The sequence below is a fragment of the Lagenorhynchus albirostris genome, chromosome 15 (genome assembly GCF_949774975.1).
Source record: "Lagenorhynchus albirostris chromosome 15, mLagAlb1.1, whole genome shotgun sequence".
Taxonomy (NCBI): Eukaryota; Metazoa; Chordata; class Mammalia; order Artiodactyla; family Delphinidae; genus Lagenorhynchus; species Lagenorhynchus albirostris.
In genome coordinates, this window is record NC_083109.1 from 66157921 (window position 1) to 66166464 (window position 8544).

Below are 8544 nucleotides of genomic sequence, written 5' to 3' on the forward strand. Positions count from 1 at the left end.
GACATTGTGTGCAGCAGTTCCTATAACCTTTGCTGCTGTGTCGAATAACTTCAGGGATCCCTGTTTTCATAAAATAGGACGTGAACCGTTGGTTCCCCCTAGAGTTGTGCACATAGAAGTACTGTTTCAACCACCGCCTCTGCATGGATTCTACTATCTGCTCCTCATAGAACAGGAGATTCAGCCTGGATGTTGTGACACCCCAGCAAGGTATGATCAGGTGTGAGTTGTCACAAGGTTGAGGATGACTAACTACTTCACATATTCTGCTGTGCTTCCTCGAGCAGGAGATAACAGGTGGAACTAGCGGGGGGGGGGAATTTGAGAATAACCTGCTTTTTCTTACCTATTCCACAGCATCCCCCAAAACACGTGTGTGTGTACAGGTACACACATACGCCGAGGGATTAAATATGTGTGTGCACACACATATACCTGAGTAATTAAGCATGTGTGCAAATACACACACACACACACACCCTGAGTGGTTGGTAAGAATTCTGATAATTACAAATTATTGAAGTGCTTTCTTTGCCTTCTTAGGGGAAAGATAGGAGGTGGGGATTACATCCAAATCTGGCATGCCTCTTGGATGTGTCTTTTTGGTGAATATTATCCATCGTGTGTGGAAGTTGAAAATCAATGACGTTGGAGCATCCCACTCCCCACCTCCTGTTTCCAAACATTTCCACCTTCCACGATCCAGCTCAAGGCTCATCCCTCAGTGAAGTCATGTCTCATTTAATGTACACTGTCTCTACACTTACAGCCCTCATGGACCAGGCATGGTAAGCAAATGACAACTTCTCTGGGCATTGGTTTCCTCAGTCAGTAACGAGAATGCCGCCCAACCTGTCAGTGGGAACTGAGGCAAGTGATCTCTAAATTATAAAAGTGCTACAAAACACTAGACGATTAAACCCTTGCTTGACTAGATTGTCTCTTGTTTGCCACTATTCCCTTATATTTGTCCTTCCTCCCACCTGCCCTGCCTGCCTCCTCTCTTCTAGTGCTCTGGGAATGGAAACAGTATCTTTCCTTTTGGGTAGCCCAGAAACTTAAATATAGAAACCCCTGCACAATATTTTGCATTGACTAGAAAGACTGAGGAAACTGAACCTAGAGGAGTTATCCATCGGGGGTGATGTTTCCCTCCGCCACCCTGGGACATTTGGCAGTGTCTGGAGGCATTTTTGATTGTCATGACTGTGTTTGGGGGAGATGCTGCTGGCATCTAGTGGGTCAAGGTCATGGATACTGCTCAACATTCTTCAATGCACAGGACGGCCCTTTACAACAAAGAACTAAGGGGCCCAAACACCAGTGCCAAGGTTGAGAATCCCTGATCTAGACAAATAATGAGAATTTAGAGCATTAGACCACACAACAGCAGAGCTGGGCTTGAGACAGGCTGGGACCTGGGGTCCTTTGCTGCTGTGCTGCAGTTCTGCAGTGCTTGCACCTGGACACAGCTCTCCTCAAGCAACAAAATACAAAGAAACTGTATGGAACTAAAAATAACTGCGTGATAATTTGGGGCAAATTCTGGACAAAAGATACAAAGAGACCAAAAAAACCCAACTGCCAATTTTGAAGAGCCCAGAGCAAAAACTGGGTGTGGGGAGCAAAAGCAGGGTACCGAGCATGCCCCCTGCACCCAACACCACCTAAGGGGTGGGCAAACCACCTAAGCCACGCCTCCAGCTTGACCCCTGGACACACCCCTACCCTCACCCCATGTAAGGAATAAGCTCGACCCCCTCAGGGAGCGAGCAATCAAGGGAAACTGTTGTTTGTTCTCGCTCCCCTCTGCTGCAGCAGGGTCCCCACTAAAGCCTTGCCTGAGTTTCTTGTCTTGCCGCTAGTGAACTTCTATCGGTTGGGGAAGGCTAAGAACCCTGGTCGGTGTCAGGCTGAGGCGGGGCTGGGGTTGGCCAGGTCTGCACCAGAGCAGCTGGTTACACTAGCGGCTTCAGGGACACATACACCTTCACGTTTGTGAAACGTTTCAGGGTTTCAAAGAGCTTTCACATATGTTATCATCTCTGACCTTTCATAAGAGTCCTGAGAGGTCCTCCTCTTCTCATTTCCATGCCTTACTAGTCAACTGGCCTCAGAAGAAACTGGGCGAACAAGCAAGTCATTTTCTGAAGGTCTCAGAGTTAGCTAGTGATTAAGCCAGGGACCCACCATCACCTGGCCCACTCAGGTGCTCTTCCTCTGCTCCCTGCTTTTTGCTAAAGCAGAAGTGGCAAGGGTGAGACATTAGGAAGGTAGACTACTCGGTAATTGGGAATCAGAGAGCCATCTGAGCTAGAGAGGGCATGGGCCCCTCTGCTCAGGCAGTAGACATTGATCGGCTTCCCAAAACTGCAGAGGAGACTCAAGCCCCATACATATGCTCTAGTAGTCCTTATGGCCCTATTTAGGAGCTTTAAGTCCCATTTGGAAACCTTAAAGAACCAGCAGAGGGAAATGGAACAGAAGTGTTTCCTAAAGAAAATGTTTCCTAAAGCCAGTAGAGGGCACTCACATCAGGTGATCTGAAGGTGACTCAACTGAGAGCTGGAAGAAGCTTTAGACTGTGCTTATTATTTATTTATTTATTTTTGTGGTATGCGGGCCTCTCCCTGCCATGGCCTCTCCCATTGCGGAGCACAGGCTCCGGACGCTCCACTGCATGTGGGATCTTCCCACCGGGGCACGAACCCGCATCCCCTGCGTCGGCAGGCGGACTCTCAACCACTGCATCACCAGGGAAGCCTTAGACTGTGCTTCTTAAATGTTAATGTGCATGTGTACAAGGGTTTAAAAGTCAGATTCTGAGTCTGTAGGTCTGGAGCAGGACCTGAGCTTCTACATGGCTCACCAGCTCCTGGCGAAGCTGTTACTGAACTAGTTTTGTTTGCCCGACCAGCGCTGAGACGCTGAGGTTTACAGCAGAGAAAGGGTTTATTCACAAGGCAGCCAAGCGAGGGGACAGGAGAATAGGTCTCAGGTTCTGCCTCCTCAAAGGCAAGTCTTGGGATATTTGTGGGTGGAGAGTATAGGGTGATCGAAGGTCCAGGGGAAGGTGATTGGAGTCAGGAAAAAGGTGAGGTAATCAGTGATCTGCACAAGCATATCTGAGTTACATGCTTCTTCATGGGACAAATGCTTAGAAAATGGTGGCAGTAGCGTGATCTGAGGGTGGAGTTTTTGGCCCTCTGACGTCAAAAAGTCACCCATGAGACACTTGTGCAGGCCCAGCTGAATGGTTGGTGGTCTCAACTGGTTTGAACTGGGTAAGACTAGCTCCATGTTCCTTAAAAACAACTTAAGCAAACATTACTCTCAGAGGTGTTTTCTATAAGGGGCTGTTAAAGGAGTCTTGATATAGTCCAAGTTACATGAAGTTTGGAGGGTATGCAATTCGCAAAAGAAAGTAAGCTTGGTCAGTGAAGGCAGTTTAAAGGATATTACTTATTAAGCACCTTGTAGTCTAAGGGAATCTAACTGATGACTGCCCTCGGTTTCAAGGCCCACCACTGATCACACCCTGAGTGGCAAGGTAATAGATGCCCTCTCCAGTCTTCTCCTTCTACAGCTGGTACACCTGAGGCCCAGGGAGGAAGTGCACACTGTAAGTCTGCAGTGCCAGGGATAGAACCCATGTCTCCTGCATCCAATTCTTGCTTTATGACATCTTCCCTGCTCCTTTGACCCTGGAACAGAATTAAGGCAGGAGGATTCATCTCTAAGTAAGGGTGAGAAGTAAGTGACTATACTGTTTGCTTTGAATCAAGCTTCTTTGCATTGCATTTTTGGTCAAATCACTTCCCTCACAGAAGTATCAGTGGGAGTTCAAAGATGAACAGAATCAGACTCTGGACCTCTTTTTTTTTTTTTTTTTTTTTTGCGGTACGTGGGCCTCTCACTGTTGTGGCCTCTCCCGTTGCGGAGCACAGGCTCCGGACGCACAGGCTCAGCGGCCATGGCTCACGGGCCCAGCCGCTCCGCGGCACGTGGGATCTTCCCAGACCGGGGCACCAGGGAAGCCCAGACTCTGGACCTCTTGAGCCTTGAGGGAGCCAAAGCAAAATAAATCTGTTAACAAAAGGTTTTCTTATTTTTTTGGTTTATACAAATTTGGCTGTTAACCCAAAGAAAAGCTTACATATAACTTGGTGTGTTCCTATAGATGCAAATTATAGTCATAAACTTTATTCTAAAAATAAGGGTTCTTTAAGCCTGAATGATTTGGAATGCTTTTACCTACAGGAAACAAAGTGCCTCCCTTAAAAAAATAAGAACTCTTAGCATCTCACTAAACATGAAATCCAGATACAAGTGGTTCTAGGGTTGATTTAGGAAACACAGTGACGTAATCAGGGATCTAGGCTTTCTGTGCCGTTGCTCCGCCATTCTCAGAGAGCATCTTTAGATGTGTTTCCTCACGGTCACAAGAAAGCTGGCACAGCTCAAGGAATCACAATTCACACGACCACAGCCAAAGACAGGGAGAAAAGGGGCTAGCCTTATATACCTTTTTTTTGAAATGAGGAAAAAGACAGAAGCCCCCTCCCAGTTTCTCCCTTAAATCTCATTGAACAGAACAGTGTCATGTACCTACCACTACATAAATATCTGCAAGGGGAATTGAGGCTTTATCTTGATTATTTAGCCCAATCAGGATACTAGGGGCATGCTATGTCATTCCTGAACAAAGTCAAGTGTCGACTGAAAAAAAATGCTCAAGCCAGAAGTTGAGAATTACGTTTTATTCAAGGACATTACTGAGGACTTTAGCTCAGAAGCAGCCTTTCAGATAGCTCTGAGGAACTGTTGCAAAGAGCTAAGGGAGGAGTCTGGACGTATAGGAGATTTGCTGAAAACAAACAAACGATGTGGTCAAACATCGAAATATTGCTAATCACAAGAAACAGACATCTCGAGTTAATGATTTTAGTGCTTTTCTGTGTATGTGTAGATGCAAGAGTCTGGGCTCTTTGAAATTATTCCTTTGATATGCGTCTTAACTATCCAGGGCCAGTATCTTGTTTTTCTCCATCCTGAATTCCCCTCAGGGCGCACCTTGGGGGCAGCTGCAGTGGCTGTGGGCTTGATGGCAGGCAACATTCTTTGTCCACACAGCCTTTGCGTTTGTCTAGCGCAGTGATTCTTATCCAGGGTACATGTCAGAATCATCCGAGGAGCTTGTGTTCAGTTTCCTCTCCCTGCTGTAACAAATTACCACAAGCTTAGTGGCTTAAAAATAACACAGATTTACTGTCCTACAAATCTGGAGGTCTCTTACAGTTTCACTGGGCTGACGTCAAGGTGTCAGTGGGGCTGCTTCCTTCTGGAGGCTCTGGGGGAATTGTTTGCTTGACTTTTTCAGCTTCTTGTGTCTGCCTGTGTTCCTTGGCTGGAGCCCTTTCCTCCATCTTCAAAGTGCATCAGTCTCTATCTCCATCATCATATCGCCTTCTCCTCTCTGTAGTTGAATCTCATTCTGTCTCCCTTGTATAAGGATGCTTGTGATTACATTCAGGCCCACCTGGATAATCCAGATAATTTCTCAGTCCAAGATCCTTAGATTAATCATGTGTGCAAAGTCCCTTTTGCCATGAAAGGTAACAGTCACAGGTTCCTGGGATGAGGACATAGATATTTGGGGGCCATTATTCAGCCTCCCACAGAGCCTAAACATGCTTAGACCCCACTCCTTAAAGATTCTAGTTCAGTAGGTGACGTCAGGGCATCTATATTTTACAAAATATGTGCATGATCAAGAACCTCTCATCTGTCACAGAATTTTATTCAACCTTCAGTTATTGTTTATAGTATTATGAGGTTTTATCTAGGTGGCTCCAATGCAAATACACTAATACGTTGACTATCTCATTGAACCCTTGCATGCTTCCAAAATAGGTTTTATTCACATTTTCCAGATGTGGAAATAGGCTTGGAAATTGTTCCATCTGCCCCAGGCCACACAGTAAGGAAGACAGATCCAGAACCCAAGCCCAGCTCTTGTTCTAGAGCTGTACACGTTCCATAAAACAGCTTGAAGCAGCAGAACAGGGCAGGGAAGAGAAGTTCAGCATTAAAAGGGGCTTCCCAAGGCACACAAGTCTGCTCCCAGCCCCTGTAAACTGCACCAACAGAACTGTCCAGTAGAATATTAGAATCCCAAATGCCTTTCGTCTACCTCCTGCCACCTGAGTTACAATTACCGCCCATCCCTACCTGGTGAGGGAGATTGCAAACACAAGTTTGGATGAAGGAGCAGCTTCTTGGGATTTGAGCTCCCTCTCTGCCCACACAGCTCCTCTCCACTTATTAGGCTGCCTCCCCCCATGTACAGTAGGATAGGTGCGTTCAGAAGATGAGAACACGACTTTAAACAACTGCTCATTATATTTGTCCTAGGATACCATGGCAACTAGTGTTCATTCCAGCAGCTGCTCCACAGCCAGCTTGGCTTTCCTCTCTCAAATTTCTGCCTCAACATTTGCAAATGCATCAGAACCAACCTGCCATGCGGCAGCCTTGGGGCCCAAGTCACTCTGATCCTGGCTTGTGATACACAAACAGACCAGATTGGGGATGAGAGGCTCCAGCTCTATAAGCAAGATGCTCTGATACCTTAGACAAGCTTGCTAGGGCTCAAGCTGCTCATCTGTAACATGTGCATTTCTAGCAAAGTGTTTTTCAACTTGTGGGTAATGACTCATTAGAGGGTATATTAGTTTTCTGTTTCCACCGTAACAAATTAATACAAGCTAAATGGTTTGAAACAAGTTATTTTATATCTCAGGAATTCACAAGTCCAAAATGGGGCAGCAGAGCTGTGTTTTTCTGGAGGCTCTAGGGGAGAATCCATTTCTTTGCCATTACCAGCTATTATAGGCTGCCCACATTCCTTGGCTTGTGGACAATATCACTCTGACTTCTGCTTCCACTGGGACATCTTTTCTGACTCTCCTATTTCATAGGGAGCCTTATAATTGGGCCCATTTGGATAATCTTCCCATGTCAAGACCTTTAACCACATCTGCAAAGTCCATTTGGGGCCATGACTAGGTAACAATATTCAGTTTTTGGTGATTAGGATGTGGCCATGTTGGGGGTGGTCATTATTCAACCTACCACATGAGATCAGGGAGCCATGTAAGTGGCCGACAGTTTTTTAAATGCTGTTTTAAGAAGTGCATGCAGCAATGCAATATTTCTGATTCTAATATGTAACGCTAATATGACGTAGTCACAGAAAAAGTTTGAATCCAAGACCATTTGTTTTATCAGTGACAGATTAATGCCTTATTCTCTTATAAAGAAATGTCTAAAGAATAGCCTTGATGAGAACTTGAAATTTTGGCCCTTATTACTATAGGAAGACCAGACCTTTTATATAATATGAATGCAGCTGTTTCCTTCCCCATACCAGGGTTGAGTTTTACCATATAACTCTTAAAAGGATTTAGAATCAAAGGTTGTGTTGAAGAAAAGGCAGAAGGATTCATTATTAAAGACCTACAGTATCATGAGATGACCAAGTATATATAATATCCTTTCAAGGTTTTGAAAAACCCAGGAGTGTAACAACTCACAATTGAGGGGTGAAGTCCAAACACTAAAGATGTTCATATTTCTGTTCACCTCCACCATGTACAGAGACTTAGAAGCTTTACAACTTTTTTCATAGCAAAAGTTCTTGTTTAGATCCAGACTTTTTCTATTGAAGTATACAAGTTAATGTCTATATTAGGTATCTTGAATGTGGTCTGTTAGAGCTACAGTATGAGGCAGACTAGTCCTTTTGACATAATTACAGCCTAGTTAAGATGGGGCAGCCTCAGGAAGAAGATGGAGCAGCCTCAGGAGGAGGTCATAATTGAGTGCTAGGTAGTGGGAAAGCAGCTCTCCAGGCTCAGCTAAGAGGCTCGTGTCCAGCTGTGTAGTCTTAATGAGACCAGGAATGTTGTAATTGCACTTAATGAAGCTAGAATCTTTTATTATTCCTTTCCCTCCCCCAGAGGAGATTGCTGGCCTTTAATTGGAATGGGAGTACACGGGAGAATAAATCCCTTAAGTTCTCAGGGAAAGTTTTCTACTCACTGGAAAGACTAATTTGAATTAGGAAATATTACTTAAGTATGATACTAGATTACTTCCTTGGGAATACCTGGCTTCCCTTCCTCTGTAGAGAAGGGAAGTTATGCCAAGGATTAGGGGTGACTTCTTGCCCTCCTCATCTTGTATATATGAATGGAGGGGGTAAAAGGCATTAAAGTCACCTAAATACACCCCTAGAGGTGGGCTGTCACCAAGCCCCATTAGTGATTGAATTCTCTGGCACTGCCAGTTTTGGGGATGGAGTTCAGAAAAAGCTGAGTGACAGGAAGCACTTAAGTCAGAAATATCCGTATTCATGTCCACACAGAACAAGGCCTGCCCAGAGGATTGTGGAAAGGTACTATATTCTCTAAAGAAGAATGATTGCAAGAAACAGTCCTTGAATTCCATCAAAATTTAATAAGAAAGAAGCAAGAGGCTTAT